The sequence below is a fragment of the Aethalodelphis obliquidens genome, unplaced genomic scaffold, assembly GCF_003676395.1.
Source record: "Aethalodelphis obliquidens isolate GAN/ISIS:26980383/991018 unplaced genomic scaffold, ASM367639v1 scaffold5, whole genome shotgun sequence".
NCBI lineage: Eukaryota > Metazoa > Chordata > Mammalia > Artiodactyla > Delphinidae > Aethalodelphis > Aethalodelphis obliquidens.
In genome coordinates, this window is record NW_020837949.1 from 41759541 (window position 1) to 41784689 (window position 25149).

The following is a 25149-nucleotide window of genomic DNA, read 5'->3' on the forward strand; positions in this document are numbered from 1 at the left end:
TAAAGACCCAGATGCCACATTCCCTGTAACTCAAGTACTTAAAAATTGGCTTCCCCTTGGTTTGACTTTTCTGAGGAATCTCTGGAGATTTAACTCATGTTTTAAAATTCTTGAGAAATTTTAGAAAGGGACAGTCCAACTGCTTGTGCCCCAAACTAATATAAGCACAAATGTAGGGTGAGATTATTTTCTTTATGGTTGAGAATTAGAAACTGCTCAAGTCAGAGGGGGCTTTTGAAAGAATATGGCCCAACTCTCTTACTTTATAGGAAGCCAAGGCCCAAGGAGGGGAGTGAGTTACTTAAACTTACAGAGCAGGTCTGTAGCAATTAAGGGCTCAAGAGTCGGACTGCCTGGGTCCAATGCCTAGTGCCCCTGCTTACTGGTTGTGTGGTGTGGGAGAGGTAGCTACTCTCTCCCTAAGCCTTGGTTTCCTCATCTGTATTTGGAAAAAGTCATAGTCTCTACGGTGGACTGGAAATGGCCGCAAATTCTTTGACACTTTTCTACTCAAGAGATGCCACCTATTTCTCCTCTCCTTAAATCTGAGCGGGCTTGTGACTGTTTTGACCAATAAAGCCTAGTGAAGTGTCATATGTCAGTTCCAGGCCTAGTCTTTAAGAGCATTGTCAGGTTCTGCCTTGGTCTCATGCAGCCCAAACTGCCACAGAAGAGGCTGCCATGCTGTGGGGAAGCCCAGGCTAACCATTTGAAGATGCTGTGGATTTGGGGAGAGAGAGAGAGGGCCAGACAGCCTCTAGCTGTACTGCCTCCCGCCCTTGGAGTTATCCTGAGGCCTAGACATTAGGGAGCAGAGGTAAGCCATCCAAATTCCTGATCCACGGAGTCATGAGATATAACAATAAATTGTTGTTTTCAGCCACTAAGGGAAGTTAGGTACACAGCAATAAATAACCAGAACAGTGCTTCTCAGAGGGTTATTGTGAGAATTATAAGTTGGTATACCTGTAAAATCTTAGGGCAGTGCCCGGCACAGTCAGTATTCAATAAAAGCAAGTTACTACTCATTCTACAAACACTTATTAAACATCAGGTTGTTCTATACCCTGTATGAGCTGGAAGGGATGCAGAGGTGCATATGACCTAGTCAGACCCTTGTGGAACTCAGGATTGACTAGAACCTGGTCACACACTTCTGTGAAGGGAGGAATGTGTTTCCACCACCCTGGCCCCCACATCTCTTCTGACCTGGGAGAAGTAGAAGTCTCCAGCCTCTCACTGCAGTAGGATGCCTGCCTGGTCTCTGGATGGGCCTGGAGGGGTTAAGCCCGTGAATGCTGTCCAATCTCTGTGCATCAAAATTCAGCTGCTATTGATTCCCGGTAAGCACTGATGCCCTTCCCAGGTCAGAAGAGAAACCCAAACCATTGTTGAGTAAATACAGTATTCTGTTCACTACATCAATTAGGCTGACCCTAGGGGCTCTGGGAGCCCCCTCCTTCCCCATTTGCAATGACAGCTGCCATGCTAATGAATCCACATTGACATGATAATTAAACAATTACACAAAGTGGGGCTTGCCCAGTGCCCTAAGCTTTAGCTGGGGAGCCGGTGTGGCCACGGCTGGACAAGGCCTGGGGGTTGTTCCAGGGCCGTGAGGTGACATGCAGTGCCTGGGTCATTCCCAGACTGCAGCTGCTGCCTCTGGCGCTGATGGCTGGGGTGGGGCAGATGGGACCAGGGTGAGGATGGGGCCCCAACCTGTTCTTCTTCTCTCTTTATCCTCCAGAAATCCTTAATTGGGTAATACCTGAAAGGAATCCCCCACCCCTTTATGCAGGGGGTGGGGTACCCCAACAACTCCTGATTGGCCTAGCTAGTCTTCTCTCTGGAAGACTTAGAGACATCCAGGGGCGATGGGCAAATGGGGATAGCAAAGGCCAGGGAGCCATGACTTCCTGGCATCAGAGGGAATACCTGGGTGATCACCCTCCTCACCAGCCCTCGGGAAAAATTACTCTTTCTGTAAGCAGATGATCACAAATGCAGAAATCCTTGACTTCTTGGTGCAACTGCCCGGCTTACCATGACTCCTGTGATGCCAACCAGCCACAGCCCCCTTTGCAAAAGCACAGACTTGTGAGTCAGGCAGACAAAGCTCACAGCCTACTCTGCAACTTAACTGTGTCATCCTGGGCAAATCAAATGAACTTTCTGAGCCTCCATCTCCTCCACTATAATATGGACTCATAATAACTGCCTTGTCCAACTGTGCTTGAGATTAAACAAGACAGTTTATGTAAAAAGATCTAAGATAGCATTTTACATAAATAGTAAAAGACAGAACTTTACTGACAATAGTTAAGTTTCTCCATAAAGACCAGTTCCATCCACAGAAACAAGCTAGTTGACTGAATGGAGTCTAGAATGCACAGATTAAAACACTCTTAGAAATGCCTTACAACCAAGTGAGTGCTGCCCTTGGGGACCCCTTGCAGATGAGGCTGTGTGCAGAGTGTGCTCAGTATAAACAAGGGAAGAAAGAGAAACAGAAAATGATCTATCTGGGGCTTAGAAAGAGGCAGAAGAAGAGTGTCCTTGCTAAGGACTACCAGGCATTACTCTATGAGAGGTGACTAATCAAGCATTTATCCTCCCATCCATCATTCATGCAAGAATAAACACATATATTAGGCGCTTATGATACAAAGGTAAACACAAGCCAAACCAATGCCTGGTCTTATAAATATTTGGTCAATAAATGAATGAATGGACAAGATGCAATCCCTGTTCTCATGATACTCTGCACAATGAAGTGTGAGCCTCTCTCATCCATGTGTGTGCTGCCTCTCTTACCTTGAACTCAAGACAGTTCAGCCTGAGCTGTGATTTGCAGAGGGCAAAGGGACACTGGGTTACAGTTTTACAAGAGAATTACAAAGCAGGTGATAACCTGTCAAGTACATGCTCAGATGGACATGCTCAGAAGCATAAGGGTTCACCAGTGGGCAGGTGAAGAAACCCAATGTTGGATTTAAACCCTAGGTTTCTGAAGTCACATCTACATTTAGCAGGGAAAGTACCATGATTGATTAGTGCTGTCTGCCATGGACACAGGAATGGAGAGAGATGACTCTCTTTTCCTGCCAGGTATTTGTCATTTTAGGATTAGGCAAGGTCTAAGATTATCTTCTAGTTTTAGAATTTTGTGATTTTTAAGATAGGCTAATCCAACCCTGTTCACCTCACACTGTGAGCAACCAGTATTACAGTTTGTTCCAGAAACCACAGTTTTGGTTCTTTTCTTCTCCTTACCTTCAGTAAAACCACTCGAGCTCACAAAACCTGTGCTGTCATGCAAAAGAAATTTGACTGCCTTAAGAAAATCTAATTTGATTAGTCCAAGTAGTAAAAAAAATAGTCAAGCTTTTTGTTAATTAGTTCAACATTTACCAAGTACCTACTATGTTAAAAGCTTTGGGAATAAAGAAATAACGCAGTTTCCTCAGGTGCTCAGTGTCTAGTGGTTGTGTGTGTTGGGGTAAAGGAGGGTAGAAAGAGGCAGAAATACCTGCAGACATGCTCTTATATCACCTACCTAGAAGGGAGAATAGACAGTGAAATTAAATTCCATATGGCTTAAGCACTCTTTGAAGGAAGCCCAAGCATGATGTTTTATGGCTGCCCTCATCTATGCTGTGGGAGCTGATGTGGTTCTGGAGATCAAGCTAGAGGTTTAAAATTGAGCTCTTGGAATTTCAAATCCCCCTTCAGCCTAGGCTGCCTGGAGGAGGCTGCCCCATGCCAGGGAGTGTCCAGGCAAAGGCTGTAAGATGAGAGGAGGGGAGGAGAGACCAGAGAATCCCTTTGGACACTAGGATGTTCAGAGCTCTTCAGTTTCTGTTAGGGTGGCCTATTCACATCTTTAAAAAGATGAGATAGAACATGCTGGGAAGACTGTTCAGTGCCTTTTGCACTAAACTCTTGGTACCCAAAGTGTGATTCCTGGACCAGCAGCACCAGCATCACCTGGGAGCTTGTTAGAGTACAGCATCTCATGCCCAACCCCAGATCTACCAAAGCAGAATCTGAATTTTGACAAAATTCCCAGCTAACTCCTGTGCACGCTGCATTGAGAACCACCGGTTTATATCTGTCAGAAATGATGTTCATGCTCTCTGCCTTGCTGGGTGGTCACAGCGGGCCCTCCACAGTAATACCTCTTCTCTCTCTTTTTAAACTTTCCTAAGTGCTCTCTGTAAGTTGGCTCTACCCTTCGTTTCTAGGCTTGCATGTTCTTTTGTCCCACTCTGCTACTCTGTTTTTTTGGCATGAGGAAGGGCTATCCATTCCATAGCCAAATGGAGCCGATTGGCCATGGCTCAGTGATAGGAAAACAGTGCATTCACCCTGCTGTGTTAACCATGTCCAGTGGATTCCATCCCTTTCACATTCCCTCTGTAGGTTTTCTAAGAGAAAAGAGACAAAGAGATATCCATTCTATCATGGGAAAGTGAGAGATGGGAGAGAGGCAGAGGAAAGGGACATGAAGGGCATGGTGGGAGGTGAGGGAGCCAGGAAAGTTTCAAACAGAAGATGTTGATCTGGATCTTAAAGAATAAGCAGCGGTTATAGTTGAAAAGTGGGATTACTTTTATCTCCCCTCATTGTTTTTCTGTTTTCTATCATTCAGTCTTTGACCACTCATTCAGCAGACATTCACTGAGGTGCCCTTGTAATGCCAGGTCCTGTTGTTAGGTGCTGAGAATACCAAGTGAAGTGAACCACACCTGAAGCATAAGTGGGTGGGGAAGACATTCACGGACAAGCAGGCTGCAAAGGCCCTGGCCATATGCTGGCACGGCAGGCCTGCCATATGCCATGACTGAACTGGGCCTCCCCCTCCCCTGACTGTGCTATCTAAATTCTAAAGAGACCTAATACATAAAAACACTCTATATAAAGCAGATAAAGTGGCTGGAGGGTCCTCTGCTTTACCAGTTATTTTCTTTAGGATTAATTTAATGAGGTGCATGCATTCCTGGATGCTTTATGCACAATCTCATTTAACCATCACAAGCCTGTGAAATTGGTAGCAGAATGAGGAAAAAATGGGCTCAGAGCTGCTGAGTCAGCCTCTGAACCCAGATCTTTGCTGGCTAAGCCTATGTTCCCAACCACTTAATGAATAGAGGACTAAAGGGCAGCTGGTGGCTAGAGGGATACCAATGGGACATTTCTGTTTTTAGTTGAATTTCTGAAACTGGATTAAATTCATTTGAAGTAAAAATATTTTGCTGGCCTCAAAAGAGGAAAACCACCTGGACCCGCCTCTCATGGTAGGTACTCTATAAACACTGGCTGAAATGAATGGTGAGCCTGGAGACAGCCAGGATACTGAAGGGTTACCCAAGCTTGGGGGCCCCCAGAACATCCAACTCCACACTTGAGGCTATCGGCAACATTCCGTTGGGGGCTTGGCTTTATTTGTCCCTCCCCCTGTGTGAAATCCTGGGGACTGTCAAATAAATGACAAGACTCATTTTACAAGTAGACCAGAAGTCTGCAGTGGCGAGTCCGAGCTGATTGCCTATCTTATCTGAAGTCATCAGTCTCATTCAGGCTTCCACAAACAATTCTCAGCCCTGTGCTTGGGAGCACGGGCCTGATGGAGTGGGCATTTCCCAGGGCCCTGGTCTATTGTGAGCTGTGTGCTGAGGGGAACTTGGCTAAGCCGAGGCTATGTGGCCAGAGCAGCAAGAAGGCTTGGGAGTTGAGGTTCTGGGGATGGTCTCTAGGTTCTGAGAATGATGGTGATGTGACCATGATGACAATGATGATGATGGGTAAAACATCATTTGGGTTTATCATATGCCAAATTCTGAGTCATGCACTATTCATGCATTACCTCATTTAACCCTGACAACCGTTTTCTGGGGATAAAGAAACTGAGGTCCAGAGATGCTGAATAACTTTCCTGAGTTCATACATCTACCAAATGGAAGAGATGAGACTTGAATCTCAGGATGTTGGATTCTAGAGTTTCTTACCCTCTTGTCTGGGGCAGGAAATCAGTTACAAAAGCAAATCATAAACCCTTCAAGGATTAGCTCCAGAAGCATTCCCTGTAGGAGGATGGAGCACCCACCTTTTACCTCTGTCTCATATTCCCCTTGGGATCCTTTCACTTGTTTTTTTCTGCCACCCCTATGCTGGTTAGCACCAAAGCCACTGTCTGCAACCTAAAAAAATTAGATGATGCAGAACAGAATACAAGAAACATTGAATCAGCCAAGTTTTCACAGAGCTGTACTGTTTTCCTATCTTAGCAGACATAGTTCTTTATTCCTAGGGAGCAAGGGGGTGTCAAGAGACAGGGCTCCAGGACCCCACCCCACTTAAATGAGAGGTTTTACAGTGGGGTGGAGATCTTAGCTCTGGAGCCAGGCATTCCTGGGCTACAAACCTGACTCCAGGACTTCCTGATTCTCTGATCCTGAACAGAGAACCTCAATCTTCCATGGTGTCCTCATATGTAAAACAGGAATTCTGGTAATCCTTGCTTTGCTGGGTTATTAGAGGATTAACTGGGACAATGTGCATGAGCGCTTTGCGGGGTGTCTGGCATAAATACGTGCTTGATAAATGGAGTCTGTTATCTGTTTGTGCAACAAATATTAGCGTCTATTTTATATGTCAGGCTTCAGCCTGAGATTTCATTTTGACCATCTTCTTTTAAGCTCCTCGGTAGGTGTTCTGGTTTTCCTCATAGAGATCTTACACTTAGCTTATAAAGATTATTACTGGCTTTTGAAGTTTTGAGTTGTTATTTAAAATTGGAGCTTTTCTGCTATAGCTCCTTTAAAGCTTTTTCAATTTTGAAATGTTTCAAATATACTGAAAAACTTTAAAAATCAGCATTTTAGCCTCAACTAAATTGGTTCACTCCAGTCTTTTCTCCATGAAGAGCACCTCTCCTAGGCAAAAGGACCCCTCTGTCAAACCAAGGGAGTCGTTCTCTCTCTGCAACTGATTGAAGGGCAGTCCCTGCCACTTCCTTGTCTGGAGGACATAGGTGCCCCCCCTTCACTGTGCTGAGCTGGCTGTTACATTTGTCACCCTAAAGTTCTTATCCTCCAATGAAGACCCTACCCTACACACACAAACACAGGCACCCACCGCAAGTACACAAACTGATAATATACTGATTACTGTCTTGTATGCTTCCTTTTAAAAAACAGAAATAAATGTATTGAGAGCAATAAATATCAATACTGAATAGTTTTCCATTTTAGGATACAGCTGTATTTATTTAGATAAAAATATACTAACCATTTAAAGTTGTTTCTGATTAGTTTGCATTGACAACTTCACGGTTATTATGAACATGGCTGATTACATCTTTGAGTTATTTTCTTATTATTTGAAGATATATTCATATTATAAGTCAAAAATGTTTCCACATTTTAATAGTTTTTAATACTGAAATACTGTCCTTCAAATAAGTTGATCTCACATTTCACTGGAATTGATTAATATCTAATCTTTGAATACTTAATATTTTGTAATACCCTATATGGGAAAAGAATTTGATGTGTATAAATGTATATATATATAATTAAATCACTTCGCTGTACACCTGAAACTAACAGAACATTGTAAATCAACTATTCTTCAATAAAAAATAAATTAATTAAAAAAATAAAATACAAAAAAAATAAAGTTAATAGATCATTGCTATTTCAGTGATCTATTTCTGGGCTATTTCTGCTTTATTCAGTGAATAAATATTTTTTAAGTGGTTTTTGTCAAAGTAATACACATAGGTCAAGAAGTCAAACAGTATTCGACTACAAATGAGGCTTCTAAGAAAAGAAGCATTTCTTTGTTCTCTCTCTCTGAAATTTAGTGGCTTTTTCCCCCAGAAGTTTCAACTATATTAGTTGTTTCTCTTGGTATTTACTACAATCATATTTCTTGGCTCCTTATGATAAATGATTTGACTTGGACTTCCTATTATGATAGATGTGGATTTAGTTCTGTAACACCTTCCTTTTCACACCTTTGTAGTAAAAAGTTATTAAATTTCTATAAAGTTTTATAAAAAATCTAATCTTTGCGAAGTTATTTAAATCTTTTTGGTTTCTCATAAGAGTGTATTTCTTTGTTCTTAGTGACAATGAATTTTTTTTTCTACATTTGTTATTTGCATTTTTCTTGAAAGCACTGCTGTGTCTTGTCCCTTTTGAATGGCAGTATTTATCTTTTTCTCATTGTTATAAGGCCTGTTTATAATATAAAGAATAAAAACTCGTTGCTGTCTTATTTCACAAATACTTCTTCTCAGTTTGTCACTTTTTAATTTTGTTTTAAAATTTTATTTAAAAATATTTTTGGATGTGAACTTAAAATATTTTACTTTTTTTTTTTTTTTTTGCGGTACGCGGGCCTTTCACGGTTGCGGCCTCTCCTGTTGCAGAGCATAGGCCCCGGACGCGCAGGCTCAGCAGCCATGGCTCACGGGCCCAGCTGCTCTGCAGCATGTGGGATCTTCCCAGACCGGGGCACGAACCTGCATCCCCTGTATCAGCAGGCGGACTCTCAACCACTGCACCACCAGGGAAGCCCAAAAATTTTACTTATTTTAATCCCTGTTGAGATGTTACTAGTTCATCATTGTTCTGAAGTAAAGTTTTCTATTGTGTTAATTCACTTTATGTACTTATTTCCTTATTGATGAATATTGATGAATATACAATATTTCATTATTACAGTGTTTCATTCTTCAATGTAACTTCTGGTACACTGCTGTGAGAGTTTCTGTAGATATATGCCTATACAGGGAATTGCTGAGTCATAGGTGGATTAGTTTGCTAGGGCTGTCATAAGTGAGTACTACACACTGGGTGGCTTAAACAACAGAAATTTATTGTCTCACAGTTCTAGAAGCTGGAATTCCAAAATTAAAGTGTTGGCAGAGTTGGTTCCTTCTGAGGGCTGTGAGGGAAGCATCTGTCCCAGGTCTTCTCCTTGGCTTGTAGATGGCTGTATTCTCATTGTGTCTCTTCACATCATCTCCCTCTATTCATGTCTATATTTGTGTCTAAATTTCCCCAATAGACACGAGCCAAGTGACTAATGGGGAAATTAGACACCAGTCATATTGGATTAGGGCCAACCCTAAAGACCTCATTTTAACTTAACTAGTCACTTCTGCCATGACTTTATTTTCAAACAAGCTTGCATTCTGAGGTACTGGGCCTTAGGACATCTACATATGGATTTGGGGAGTGATTTAATAACAAGATTTATGTGTCAAGATGCCGCCAAATGGCCCTCCAAGTGGTACACCAACCTATAATCCCACCTGAAGTACATGAAACTGTCTTTTTTTTACTTTTTTCCCAACAATAGTATTCTATTTTAGGATGTGTTTTTTATTTTTTATTTTATTTTTTTTTTGTGGTACGCGGGCCTCTCACTGTTGTGGCCTCTCCCACTGCAGAGCACAGGCTCCAGACGCGCAAGCTCAGCGGCCATGGCTCACGGGCCCAGCTGCTCCGCGGCATGTGGGATCTTCCCAGACCGGGGCACGAACCCGTGTCCCCTGCATCGGCAGGCAGACTCTCAACCACTGCGCCACCAGAGAAGCCCTAGGATGTTTTAATAAATAAATAATATTTATTTAAGTAATAATATACAAATAGACTTTTAGGTTTTTTTCTGACTTTTGTTTTTGTTATTGTTGCTATTAAAAACTGCATTGCCATTCAAGTTTCATTTCAATCTCTTATTCCTGTCTACAGTAGTTGGGATATAAGTAAAACTGGTATAACAAAGACCTCCACATTCAGGGGCTCAAATAGCAAAGAAATTCATTCTTCTCTTGCATAATAACACAGAGGTAGGTGGGCAGACCAGGATGGGTAGGCAGCTCTGCTCCAGAAAGTAATCCAGGGATCCAAATTCCTTCTGCTTTGTTACCATGCCATCCGCTGGGGTATGGTCTTAGTCCACCAGCTGACTCATCGACTTCAATTAAGTTTGCATTCTAGCCCACAAAAAACAGAGATGGGGTAGAAGTGGACTGCAAACAATGGCTTTCCTAAAACATATGACTAGAATAGACACTTTGCTTCCATTAACATCTGATTGGCCCAGATGTAGTCATCTAGACATACCTAGCTGCAAGGAAGCTAGAAAATGTAGCCCTTAGCAGCATAGCCAATTATATAGCTAAACTCCAGACATCCTATTATTATATGGAACAGGGGAAAAGGACACTAGGGGAAATTAATATTCTTTGCCTATTTTTCTATTGAGTTGTATGTCTTACAATTATTAATTTTAGGAGTTCTTTATATGATTTATATACTAATCTTCTGAAGGTTGTATACATACAAGTATCATTTCTCATTCCTATTTCTCTATATAAATATAATATCTTTTAGTTATATTTATGGTATATTTCTCCATACAGAAATATTTTAATCAGTGAAATTTATCAAACTTTAAAAAATAGTTTCTGCTTATGCATTTTAAGAAATTCTTTTCTATAACTATGTCAAAATTTTTTCTTCATTTTTCTAAATGTTTCACTATTTGCATTTAGTTCTTTAATTCACCTAGAATCTATTTTTGTGTATTATTTAAGGTAAGGATCCAATTTCTTTTTGTATGGATAACTAACTGGCCCAGCAATATTCATTGAAAAGAATATCTTTTCTCCAGTAACTCATAATGCTACATCTTTCATAGACAATGTTTACAGGAATTTGTGGGTGTCTGTTTATGGCTTGCTACTATAATCTATACAAATACTATGCTGTCTTAATTATGATAGCTTTATAATAAGCCTTGATATCTCTTTGGGGAAAATTCCCACACTTTCTTCTTCAAAAATGCCTGGATATTCTAGGCCTTTATTTTTTAATACTTTTAGGCTGTACTGGCATGTTATAGGAAAATATATATACACTGAGTGTTCTGTTTGGAATTTCACTGAAGTATCAATACATTAACTTGAGGGAAAATTTACATTTTTATGATATTGATTCTTCTTGCCCATAAAGACTGCATACCTCTCCATTTATTTGAGTTATTTTTCATGCCATCCAATAATGTTTTATATTTTCTTTAAGATTTTCATATCTTTTGTTAGATTTACTTCTGGCCACCTTATAATTTTGTTGCTATAATATTACATTTTATAGTATATGTTCTAATTTGTTGTTTCAAGTATATAGGGATATTGTTGATTGTTATATGTTCATCTTGTATCAAGTGATTTTGTTGAAAGCTTAGTTGTAATAGTTTGTAACCCTCTTCTGTTTTCTTCTTTTTTTTTTTAAACATCTTATTGGAGTATAATTGCTTTACAATGGTGTGTTAGTTTCTGCTTTATAACAAAGTGAATCAGCTATACATATACATATATCCCCATATCTCCTCCCTCTTGTATCTCCCTCCCACCCTCCCTATCCCACCCCTCTAGGTGGTCACAAAGCACCGAGCTGATCTCCCTGTGCTATGCGGCTGCTTCCCACTATCTGTCTATTTTACATTTCGTAGTATATATTAGTCCATGCCACTCTCTCACTTCGTCCCATTCTTCTTTTTTTAAATTTTATCGAAGTATAGTTGATTTACAATGTTGTGTTAATTTCTGCTGAACAGCAAAGTGACTCAGTTATAGGTATACATATTCTTTTCCATTATGGTTTATCACAGGATACTGAATATAGGTCCCTGTGCTATACAGTAGGACCTTGTTGTTTATCCATCCTATATATACTAGTTTGCATCTGCTAATCCCAAACTCCCAATCCTTCCGTCCCCCTTGGCAACCACAAATCTGTTCTCTATGTCTGTGAGTCTGTTTCTGTTTCGTAGATATGTTCATTTGTGTCGTATTTCAGATTCCACATACAAGTGATATCATATGGTATTTGTCTTTCCTTTTCTGACTTACTTTGCTTAGTATGATAATCTGTAGGGCCATCCATGTTGCTGCAAACAGCCTTAGTTCATTCTTTCTTATGGCTGAGTAATACCCCATTGTATATATATACACCACATTTTCTCTATCCATTCATCTGTTGATGGACATTTAGGCTGTTTCCATGTCTTGGCTATTGTAAATAGCACTGCTATGAACATAGGGGTGCATGTATCTTTTTGAATTATAGTTTTGTTTGGGTATAGGCCCAGGAGTGGGATTGCTGGATCATATGGCAACTCTATTCTTAGTTTTTTGAGTATCTCCATACTGTTTTCCATAGTGGCTGCCCCAATTTAAATTCCCACCAACAGTGTAGGAGGGTTCCCTTTTCTCCACACCCTCTCCAACATTTATTATTTGTAGACTTTTTAATGATGGCTATTCTGACTGGTGTGAGGTGGTATGTCATTGTAATTTTGATTTGCATTTCTCTAAAATTAGCGATGATGAGCATCTTTTCATGTGCGTATTGGCCATCTGTATGTCTTCTTTGGAGAAATGTCTTTAGATCTTCTGCCCATTTGTTTTCTATTTAATCTACAAATAACGGTAATTTGTCTCTTTCATTTCTTATATCTTTAATTTTTCCCCCTTGTCCTATTGCATTGGCTAGAACACCCAGTACAATGAGGACTAGGAGAGGTAATAATAAGGCCTCCTTATTTGTGCCTGACTTTACATGAATATGTCTAATGTTTCACCGTCAAGTATAATATTTCTCCTTGGTTTTTGACAGGTTAAAGAAGTTCTCTTTAATTCATGGTTTGCTAAGGGTTTCATAGCATTAGTGGCTGTTAAATTTTATCATACATTTTCCTGAATTTAGGGAGGAAATTTGTCTTCATGAATTAGAAGAATATCAGTTTGTATAAAATAAGAGTTATTTGTTCCCTGTAAGTTTTGTAAAACTTTCCAGCCACACCATCTTATGTCCTTTTTGCCAAGGAAGTTTTTGTCTATTGATTTAGTTTTTTAAAGAGTTCATAGTGTATCCAGATTTTCTATTTGTTTGTCCATGTTCTTAATTTACATTTTCTAGAAAGTTGAGGACTTCATTTAAGTCTCTCTTAAGATTTTTAAAGATTTTTAAAGTCTTTACTTTTTCTGTAGTTATGGCCCCCCTTTCATTCCTACAGCTGTTTAGTTTTCCATTACTTGTTTAAGCCTGTTTGAGTTGGGATTTGTACAACTAGAAACTAAAGGCATTCTGAGTGACAGAAAGAAAGAAATAGGAAAACTTAACGTACACTGGTACAGCAGCAGTTGACTCAAAACTATTTTCCATCCACATGACTTTGTTCCTGCTGTCCTTTGCTTTTCATCTATTGTCCTTCAAGACTCATCTAAGCTGTTAAATCCTCCAAGAAGCCTTCCTTGACTGTCGCCGCCCCTGGTGAGTATGGATGTTTTCTTATGCTTTTTTTCTCTATAAGAGCATTAATCAGTCTGAGTAAAAATTATCTGTTTCTCCCATTAAATTGAGTGCTCATCCAGAGCAAGGAAATCATATTCATCATTGCATCCCCAGAGGCAGGCAAGTGCCTTGCACATAACAAGCACTCAACAAATACTTTCTGAATCAAGCTGCAAAGAGAGCAGTGTGGCATACATCAGGAAGAGTAGACTGAGACCAGAGGTGCTCCAGAGGCAGCACTTTGCCCAGAACGCATCAGCCTCAAGCTATGAAAATACAGCAGCTACTCACCCACTTGGCCAGGCAGCTCTCCCTCTGCCTATCCTTTGGCTCTTACTCTGTGAGTATTAGGCTGAGGCTGGGGACATGGCAGAGTGCCTCATGGCAACAAGTCCTTGGCTGGCACAGCAAGGATGACCTCTTCTTACTCTAGTTTCTACCCCAACACACTCCCCTCCCCCTTCTCCTCTCTACTCCTACCCCTGCCAAGAGGCAGAGAAATAAGGGAAACAGTGGAGAAGGCTGGGCTTTGGAGCCAAATAGTCTTCAGTTTAAGCCGTGCTTTTATTCCTTCCAGGCCAAGCAATCTGGGCAGTTTTCTTCTCCTCTCTGCACCTTGGTTTCTTCCTTTATAATAACAATACTCAGCTCCCAGATTTGTGAAATTCCTGCCACATAGTGGATGCTCAACAACTTTACTATGCAACACTTCAAGCCCTTCTGATGTTCTAAAGTACAAGTATTTCCCTCTCTGTTCCCCATGCTCAGCCCTAAGCTGTGGACGTTTGAGTGCCCAGGAAGCTACATGCACCCATTCCTGCGTCTCCTGTAGTTGAATACAGTTCTGTATTCAGCAGTGGGATATAGGTCTCTGCTATTCAGGGCTTGTTATCCTTTCTGCTCTTTGCATATCCCTCCACAATCTTACCTGCCATTCTCATTCTCTCTCTCTCTCTCTCTCTCTCTTCATTTTCTTTTGACTAGGTAGAGGAGGCCCCTGGTTAGGAACATCCCAGAAGCAATTCCATGGTACCCTTAATCCTTTTGTTGTTTTCTAACCCTGAGAGGGCAAGAAAGCCAGATGCTACCCTTGGTCTTCATTGGTAACTTGATTATAAGAATTAAAAGGCTTTGGTTACATTATTTATTTTGAAGCTATGTGCCTCTCATCCAGTAAGGATCCAAGAGAGCCTCGAATGCAGATGGTCTGTAGACACACTCTACCTCCTGGACAATCCCACATGAGATAATCTTTAGAACTCCTTGCCCATTTCCCTGGCACTTCCAGGACCCTCACAGGACTCTCAAGAAACTTTCACAACAACCTTGTGAAGTGAGAAGGACAGGTTCCTTTTATGCTTTGGGTGCTCTCCCAGGGCACTGGGATCTCAGGGGCTCAGTCAGGTAAGTGACTTGCCCAAGGTCACAGCCAGGTAGTTTAGTGGTACAGCAGAAACTAGAAAAGAGCCCTGCAGACATTTAGGCTGGGTTCTTTCCACTACACTATGCAGCATGAACAGCAACATTTGGGTTGGCACTACACTGCATGGGCCTGCTTTCCAAAAACGACCACAACATTCCATCCTTCTCCACATTCACGTCTCTTCTCCAATGTGCCCCGCAGCAAGCAGTTAATTACCCTCCCCTTGCATCTGGGCTGCTCTTAGTGACTTGCTTATAACCAGGAGAAGGTGGCAGAGTAAAGCTGCATTACTCTTGAGGCTAGTCAGGGAAGGCCATGCAGTTTCTCCCTGGGTTCTCTTCATTCAGTTGTTCTCCACATGCCCTCTTGGAATGTTCTCTCTCTGTATCCAGCTGCCATGATGTGAGAATCCCAACCCACATGGAGTGTGATACCAGTCAACAGTCCTGGCTGAGCATAGTTTTCAACTCTGACCAGCCACCAGACATGTGCATGAAGAAGCCTCCAGATAATTCCAACCCCCCCAGTCATGTCGTTTTCCCAGCTGAGGCCCTAGACACTTTGGAGCAGAAAAAAGCCATTGCCACATTGGGAGACAACTCTCCATGGGTCTTTCACATTTCTGCATGTCTTGTAAGGAAAAGCACAGACTGTCTTTGTTCCAGACCATCTTTTACCAAAGAAGAAAGAGATTGTACCTCCCTCTGAATCAAAGGGCAGATTTACTTACAGCCTTGGAAAACACAGAGTGGCCTGTATTATAAAGGTAATGTCTTCCTCTGGAGTTTAATGCAGGCATGCTTACTTCCCATTATAAAAGATTCAGCTTCCCTAAGCTTGAGGCTCCTCTCATATAATGTTACCCACTATGTGCAGGTGTCACCTGCTCTTGTCCCATCACTCCATGGCAACTAGGTTTCAAGGAACTAACACATGAAAATACTGATAGTTAAACTACTGTTATTGCTGTGAGCAATAAAGTCATTTGTCTCTGACCCAGGAGTCTCATGCTTTCTACCTGCATCATAAAACTGTGGCAGGCTAGCTTGCTAGCTTGCAAGTAAGTAGGGTTCTTAATATCCTAGCGTGCCACTTGAATTCATGATCTCCAGAATCCATGAGCATAATAAAATGGTTTTCGTTTTACACCACTTAGTTTGAGGTGGCTTGTCATGCAGCAAGAGATAACCAGACAGATGCAAACGTAATCAAGACCTATTTCTTTCCTTCAGGGAGCCTACAGTCTAGGAGGAAGAATTAGACCAATGTATTGATATACAGAAACTATATGCAAGGCCACCACATATAGGGTGCCCTGGATGGTCCAGCGCAGGCACTCAGATGCTCCCTCCATGTCCATTTGTGTCCACTGATTCTTAATGGCAGCTGAGGAGACTTCAGGGAAAAATATCTTTGTGGTTTGACACATATAACATGTCTGCAGAGTGGCGATGGCCCTGGTGGAGGCTGAGAACATGGAACACAGCATGGAAGAAGTGACCCACCAGCTTGATGTGTCTGCATCTGGAGGAAGGGGTTGCATGCATGAATCCAAAGAGTTTTATCTCTAAATGCTATCATCCTTTGGTGCTCAAGAACTTTTGCTTCTGGGGTGCAGTTAACTAAGGTAACACAGAGATAGGGAGCATCGGTCCCACTTTACAGAAACACTGCTGACTGAGGTGAAAGGCCAAGAATGAGTACCCAGGGACTATAGCACTGGGGGCTCAGGATACCAGGGCTCAGTAAGAACATGATCTACAGAGTTGCCAGGACTGTGGCTACAGATGATACCAAAAGCATCAGCAGATTTCCAGATCCACTGATGATGAACAGGCAGCAATAATGGCCAAGGAGGACTTACAGCATGGAGGAACAGCTTGCCAGACAATCAGTGCCTGGATCTGTAGCCTTGGTGGCCAGTGTAAGATCTTTGTCCCTTAATCAGTAAGAATAGGCTGGCCTATGTTTTAATCTCAAAGGACTGCAGTGGCTTAAAACAACACAAATGCTCTTGTGAGTCAGTACAGAACTAGGACTGTGGGGGGCTTTGCTGTATTACAGTGGTCACTCAGGGACCCAGGCTGATGGAGGCTCCACCACCTTATCTCTCTGTTATCTCCACAAGAGGTCCCAGGATTCAGTGCAGCAGTGGAAGACAGAGTGTGTACCAGCTCTTAAATGCTTCCACCAGGAACTGACACACACCATTTCCTCCCACACTTCATTGGCCAAAGCAAGGCAAATGGCCATGGCTTTTGTCAAAGTGTGAGGGGTGGAGTGTGGTCCTCCATGTGCCTGAAGGGAGAGGCAGGCTGGATGTGTGGTCACAAACTGCTACCACAAGACTACTTGGATGCTTTGGAGCTTGGACCACTTTGCTGGGGATCCCTCTGGACTGGATAAAGATGATGTCCTCGCCATCTCCCTTTGCAAGATCAGCACGTAGATCACCTAAGCTGAGGACCACCAGGGCCAAAGAAGCCTCACCACCCACCTAGGGCTCTTTAAGCTTCCGAGCTCCAGCATTCTGCCATGCTGTTTCAGTTTTGTGATGTAGGAGAAAGACCTGAGAAATGGGCAATGCAGCAGTTCCTGAAGTGCAATCATAAGCAAGGCATTTCCTGCTCTGTTCTCTTTCAATACTTCTGATTATGTCCAGGAGGAAAATTATGGACGGAGTCTAATAGGTCTCTAACATGTCTATAACACTCGTTAACCTTTCTTTTTAACAAGGAGAAATCAGGTCTATGCCTCAGACTCAGGTAATAATCTTTTCCTTATATTTATTTTTATCATTATCTTCTAGTTAAGAGATACTAGTTTTTGACCTACCTTCTGATATGTTTCCTTTTTAGACAGACTGATTTAAACTTCCAAAACAAAATGTTGGTTCACAAAATGTTCTAAGAAAATAATAGTACTGATTGTATGAGAACTGGCCAAAAAGTTTGAAGGTGTTAAGAAAATGACTGAGGTTTGGCAAAGAGGAATCTAATAGCACTCTCTCATTTTCCCAGTAAGAAAACTATGACAGGGCAGGATTTCAGCTTAGGCAGTTTGGGTCCAGAATCTGTCTTCTACATGTTTAACTGTCACCTGCTAGCTGTGCAACTTTAAGCACAAATCATGTGAAGTTTCTGGGCCTCGGTTTTATCACCTATAAAATGGGGATAATAATGGTGCTTATCTCATAAGGTTAATGTGAACACTAAATGAGTTAGAACATGCACAATAACTTGACCAATATCAGCATCAATAACTTGATATCGGTTATTACTGTTATCACTCTAGCCATCACTCGTGCTCACCCAAGTCCAGATTTCCCCAGCTGTCTCCCTTCTGCAAATCTGATTTGTGACTGAAGTTCCCTGAAAGGAGGCATTTAAGTCTCATAGTTTATTCTGTTTTTATTTACTGGAGACAAACATTTTCCTTGAAAATTAAGTAATTGAGTTAGTGATCACCAAACTAGGCCAAACTGAGTCTGGCCTTTCCTGCAATCAATTATTCCAACTACAGTTGCTGTTTAAAAACAGACAACTTAGCTGGTGCCCCTCCCCCTCCTCAGCCCCCCAATTCTCTCTATTCATTTCTTTGTTCAATAATCTATTTTACTTGGTCATGTTCGATGGGGGTGGCTGGCTGCCTGGCTGTGGCAGCTTCTTTCTATTAATCTGAGGGGTGGGGGAGCTCCAGGGGGAAGATGAAGTATAGGAGACAGATTGTTGGGTGTGATGTACCAGAACCCAGAGCAGCCCCTGCAGGAGCGCAGGCAGACACCCGAAGCTGGTGCTGAGCACGTCAGTCATGAGGGATTGGCAACCCCGGAACAACAGCTCCCAGTTGGCTCCTGGCGCCAGCACCCTTTCCTCAGGACTCCAGGCTGAGATCAGACACAGTCCCCCAGAGGCCCAGGCTTCCCACTGTGTTTTCTGTGCCAAACTATGTAAAGGTTAAAGAGCCTGAGCTTCTGAGTCACCAAATGTGGTGTTGAAATCCTGCTCACCAGCTGTGTGACCCTTGGCAAATGATCAAATCTTTCTGAGCCTCAGTTTCTTCGCTTGTAAAATGGGATCCAATACATATCTTACAGTGTTGTTGTGAACATTAAATGAGATCAGGTATGTGATACAAAATAGGCCCTGATCCCATTTCATAATGCTTCCCATTGTGCGGAAGGCTATGATGTAGAAAACTGCAATAATTTAACGAAACAAATATCTATGCTTTCATCCATTTTTTCTCTTGGTCAAACATACCTGCCCACATCAACTTGCTACCCGTTTTTCCCTCACAGATTGCTCTTGTTTTCCCTTCCTTGAGTAACTTTTTTTTTCTTTTCATTTTCCCATATTGGTGCCCTTAAAATGGTAGTGCTAGCATCACCTGAAGATAATGTAAGTAGTTGGTTACCAGATCTTTTTTTTTTTTTTTTTTGCGGTACGCGGGCTTCTCACCGTTGTGGCCTCTCCCGTTGCGGAGCAAAGGCTCCGGATGCGCAGGCTCAGTGGCCATGGCTCACGGGCCCAGCCACTCCGCAGCATGTGGGATCCTCCCAGACCGGGGCATGAACCCGTGTCCCCTGCATCGACAGGCGGACTCTCAACCACTGCGCCACCAGGGAAGCCCACCAGATCAATCTTTGATGGCTATTTCTTTAAACTATTTTTCACTACACACACACAAGCCGTTATGGTATTCTGTGGCAGCATGTCTCAAACTGTTTTGTTAAACAGTAAATCCATGGGATATTAATACATGTTACTCATACAAAGAGACCGTGAACAAACAGATTTGGAAAATACCGGACTAAGCAAAGTTAAATAAATTTACTTTAGGACTTTCCTAAGCCTTTAGTAGGCTAATACATAAAAAGAATAAGATAGGATTCAGTGTTTCCCAAACTTTTTTTGCCTGTAGAATCCTTTTTGCCATGGTAGAGCATTTGAAAGGACTAGTGTCTTGTAGAGCAGTGCTTCTCAAACTTTACTCTGCACATGAATAAGCTGGGGGGCTTGTTAAGAATCAGATTCTGACTCAGGAGGTCTGGGGTAGGGCCAGAGATTCTGCATTTGCAATGAGCTCCCAGTAGATACTGGTATCACAGATCTGTACAACAGACTTGGAGAATCAAGACTCTAAAGGAATATCACCTGAAATATAACTTGAGGAAAATTCACTTAGGGACCTCATCAGAAGAATGTGGTCTCAAATCAAGCTATACTTTGGAACAGCAAAAAATGCACTGACTGGCAGTCAGAATTGTCCAGTTCTAAGTGAAACAAGAGAGTTGGTCCCAGCTGGTTGAACTTGAAGATGACATTTTACATTTTCAGGTCTCAATTCTCTCATCTATAAAATTCATCGAGTTTGCACTAGCCCCATAGAGTTGCTATGAGGATGAAATTAAACTTTGTGAAAGACCCCTTTGTAAAATCCCCATCACTTCCACCTTCTACTGGTGAGAAGGTTAAGGCACCTTTACATTGAAGCTAGAACTCTGTGTTGGAGTCACGCTTATTGTTGCCACAGCCCTTTTAGTTTTCCACAAAATGCGTGAACCAGCCATGTTTGGCCCAGACTCACCCGCTTCCCCCAGCCAGCCATTGCCTACGTCAGGGTGACCAACACTGCTCATCATATGAACTAACGAATTGACAGGCTGTCTGGAGCTCTCCACTGATAAGGACTCTCTTGGCTCTATGAAAAATAGCTCCTTGGTCAATTAGCAATTTCTGCTATGGGTGTTAGTGGAATAGCACATGTAGCCCACTCTTGCCCTCCCTGTCCTGGGGCCTAGCTCTCCACTTTCCTTATAATCACTCAGCCTTTATAAACGGAAGGCAGCCCAGGGATGGCTAACAGCTCCTCGTTCTCCAAAGCACAAAGCCAACAGGTAGCATGTGAGTAGCCAAGAGTAGCCATAGACCCTGTCCTGCCCAGACACTCCAGTCTGTTCTAGGCATCAGGCCTATGTTCTGGGGCCAAAGGGTCACTCTACTCTAGGAAGATCCTAGGAGGTCCCCTAACCCTCAGGTTTTCCTTAATCTCACAGATGCCTGATTGCCCCCAAACTGTCCTTGTCTGTATTCAAACTTCTACTTCACTGGGATTGAAAGGATCTCCAGATCACTTCAAACATGGGTGAAGTCATAAATGCCATGGTCAATGATAGCAATCTTTGGCTGCTTCTCCTCAGCTCATATTGCTCTATATTAAAAATGTTCACAGTTCAGTAAATTGTAGGAACCTTAACCTCCCATCCAGAGAAATGGTGCTACATTCTCTCAGTCACTCAGACCAGGAGCCGCACTGTCATCACTGACTGTCCCTCTGCCTTTCCAACTCACCCCTGGCCAGTCCACGTCCAGTGGCATCAAGTTTGGAGAGGACAGACACCCACTAGGCTAATGCACTTCACAATTCCCCTCCCCAGATCCAGAGGGGAACCTGGCACATGTGGACTCCCCCCCATTTCCCTCCCCTTGGGGTCATGATTGATTGGCTCAGGGGTGAGCATGCACTCCAGTCGGGCCAAGCAGAGTCCCCTCGATGGGAATTTAAAATGGGAGAGAAAGAGAGAGGGCCATATTAACTCAGAAGCTGTCAGTAGCCTTGTTTTCTTCCCTGGAACACAGGAATGCAGAGGAAGCCAATATTTAGATACAAAAGGAGGATGATGAATTTGAGGGGAAGGAAAGAAAGAGGAGAGACAAAAGAGCACTGACTCTAATCTCTTCTGAGCCCCAGTTCCCTTGCTCTGTGTTCTGTCAGATACCACTGTGCCCTTATAATAAAGCCCCATTTTGCTTAAGTGAGCACCTGGGTATTTCTAAGTACAAGAATTCTAATCATAGGATTCCACCAATTCTTCCCTGTCTCAAGTGAGAGTTTATTTCCATCTTAATTCATCCCCTTCCAGAATATCACCTCTCCATATGTGGATGGTTGCAATAATCGCCTAGCTAGATATTCATCTAGTTTGTCACTTTATTAGATGATTGTTTTCTAAAATAAAACAAATATAAGACATTTGTACTTCATCCTCCTACTCAGAGTGTCCTAATTCTCCAGTTAAACTCTGAACTCCTTTACCTGATATTCAGGCTCTTCAAGATTTCTAAAAAGTGATCAATATTCACTAATTAATGCATAAGTTTCAAGTAACATAAAACCCAATATAAACTGGCTTGAAAGTAGCACAAGTAATACAGCAGATGCTGCAAACTGACTCACTCAATAGTCATTCCAATCTTCTTCTTGGTCTTTCCAATACTGGAGAGGCTGGAAAATCAAAGGCTGCATTTCCCAGTGTTCTGAGTGCTGGGAAGGAAAAGCATGGCCTTTCTGGAAGCACCTTATACCTCAGCGTTTCCCTCTGTACCTCACCGTTCACTTCCTTGGCCCTGCCTGCCCCCTCATACATATCTACCTCGGGCATCATCTCTTAGGCCGTATGGCCAAGGCCATAAATCTGTGCCCTTGTTTAGTGTGGCATGTCCTCTACCTCTAATCCAATCTCCCCTCTGTGCGTTCTCGGTGCTTGCTCATTCAGCTTGACAGCTATTTAATAAACTTATTTGCTTTCCTTTGACATGAGGCAGAAGTGGTGGGTGTTGAAGAGCTGTGAGGCCCTCGTGGACAATGAAACCCTTTCCCACTCAACACTCTTCCAGCTCAGTACAGATAAATTGTGGAGAACTTGAAATTAACCCAAGCTATCTTCTTTTCTTAAGAAAAAAAAAAAAAATCACTGGAGACTCAAGAAGCAGAGCAAGTGCAGTAACTGAAAGGAATGGCAGAAGAAATCACATTTCCTGGCTCCAAGGGCAGGGGTGAACCCAGATCAGGGGCCTGTGAGTCTTCCCTCAATCTAGCTTTTATCACTTCAAAGCAGAAGGTCTTAAAAAAATGCCCTTGGGCTTTCCTGGTGGCGCAGTGGTTGAGAGTCCGCCTGCCGATGCAGGGGACATGGGTTCGTACCCCGGTCCGGGAAGATCCCACATGCCGCAGAGCGGCTGGGCCCGTGAGCCATGGCCGCTGAGCCTGCGCGTCCAGACCCTGTGCTCCACAACGGGAGAGGCCACAACAGTGAGGGGCCCGCGTACCGCAAAAAAAAAAAAAAAATGCCCTTTATGACTGATTTTGTCTTCAAAAACATGAAAGAAAAAGCATATTTTCTTAAGTCCACTAGCTGGGAGCCAAGTGATTTCTCCAAGGTGCTTGGGCCACAAATCTTTGCAACCAGGATACGATTTGGTGTGACAGAAACAGTACTGGTTCCACAGTCAGCAGACTAGGCTGGAATTCTGACTCCCCCTCTCAAAAGATTCATGACGTTGGATCATTCATCTCAGATCTCTAAGCCTTGGTTTCCTTCTCTATGAAATGGGCATGCCATTCACTTCACAGGGCTGTCATTAGGATTAAATGAGAGAGTAAAGGTGAACATTCTTGATACATAGTAGTTGCTCAATGAATTGTAGCTAATATTATTTATTGCTAGTAGTAATAACATGCGAATCTACTATCTAGTCCATCTTCGAATAACTGTGCATTCCTGCTTTTTATTGGTGTATTACATAGAATGTATTTGTTTGGTTTCCATTCGCATTGGTAGGTCCCAGGAACTATTTCCTCTATGTTTTCAGCCTTAACCCTTGGGTACAATATCATTTCTCATATTCTAGTATCTCTTTAAGCAAAGACAAAAGATATGTATGCTAGGTGTGGGTTGTCTTTGAATAGGAAGGTTGGACTATTGGGCTGAAGAGTGTACAGTCTCCCCTAGGGGCAGCTGCGTCCAGCTGGGTGGGCGAGGGTCAGGGTTAGGGTCTCAGGTCCACAGCCAGATGGGTTGAGCAGTTACTCAAAACAGCTAAGGCTGGGAATAGTCAATGGGTTTGAATCCAAGCTGGTTTTCATGGAACAACAAAGATCCAAGTTGGGAAGTGAAGTTTGGGTGGCTACACCCAGGAGCAAGAGTTATGCCAACTACTAAGAATGATAATTCCAATTACACAGTCAGGGACTAGGGAAATAATAATGGTGGTTTTGTAGGCCCAAGAAGCCCAGTGTTAGCTGGACTAGGTTCAGGGCTTTAATTATTACCTGGCCACTATATGCCCCAATTCTAACAGGTGAGCTGTAGTTGCTTTTGAGCCCTTGGGCATCAATGTCAACTCCTGAGTCAAGACTCTAGGGTGTCCAACAATTCCTGAAAAGTGTGTAAATATTCCCCTTTGCTCAATGCATGGTTATCTGAATAAATGGCCATAGCGAAGGACTGGGGGAATTGCTACTGAGTATACATGCTGTGGGCTTGCAAAGTTGCTCCTCCTGGTGACCTGATTTGTACTTCAGTCAGTGGGTTAGAAGTCTGAGAACAGTCAGGAATCCTGAATTTTTCTGTGGCTGCTGTCCACAGGCTCCTGACCATTCATCCTTAATTTCTTTTGGTTGTGCATATTAAGCAGTGTTTTTGTTGATTGCCCAACCTTCTTAGCCTAAGGAACAATGTATTCTATCAACCATCTCCATCTCTCTGTTGGTCCATCCTCCTCGGTCAGGTTTCTGCTCTGACCTTGCTGCTTGTTGTAGTAATTGTGCCCACCTGGCATCCATTATTTCAGGTCTCTATCATACCTAGTGCTATCAGAATCCCAGTTCTGTAGTGGCATCTCCTGCCAGCAGCCCTGGTTTATGAAGACAGCCACCAGTGAGCTGCTAAATAATTCTAGTGCACGCTCACTAGCACATTCTCTGGGCCCTCCTGCAAAACTTGGCCAGTTGATGGGTTTTCTGGCCTTATGAAATATCTGCTCTAGCATGCCCACTTCTCAGAGCCTTTTGATTCCTTCCTTCTTGTTTGCCATGGCAGTTCTGCCATTTCTGCTTCACTTAGTGGAGGGCCATCACTTTTCTCAAGCTTCTAATAGCCATTCTTGCAGCATATTAGCCCCATCTCCAGGAACTCTGTCATGGTGTTAAATTCTAGATCACTAGAGAGTTTCTCATATCAATAGATGCTCCTTTATCCAGCTTTATGTTCCTCTCTCTTGATCCTGCATGCTCAGGGCCCAGACCCATGCAGGCACTCTGGGATCTGTGGTACTTATTAGCTAGATCCTGTAGCTCCTTGATGTAGTAGATACTTGGCAAATAGTCCCTCTCAGAACTTCGCAGGCCCAGAATCTTTGCAGTCAGGCTGTGCTGGGCTCTCACCCTTATTACTGGTTTTGTTGACAGTAGGGGTATGGTAAGGTGGGGGGAGCTCCTGAGTGGGGACAAACATTGTCTTGTAAGGTACTTATTTCTCTTGTGATTTCTGCATAAGCTTCAAGCAAG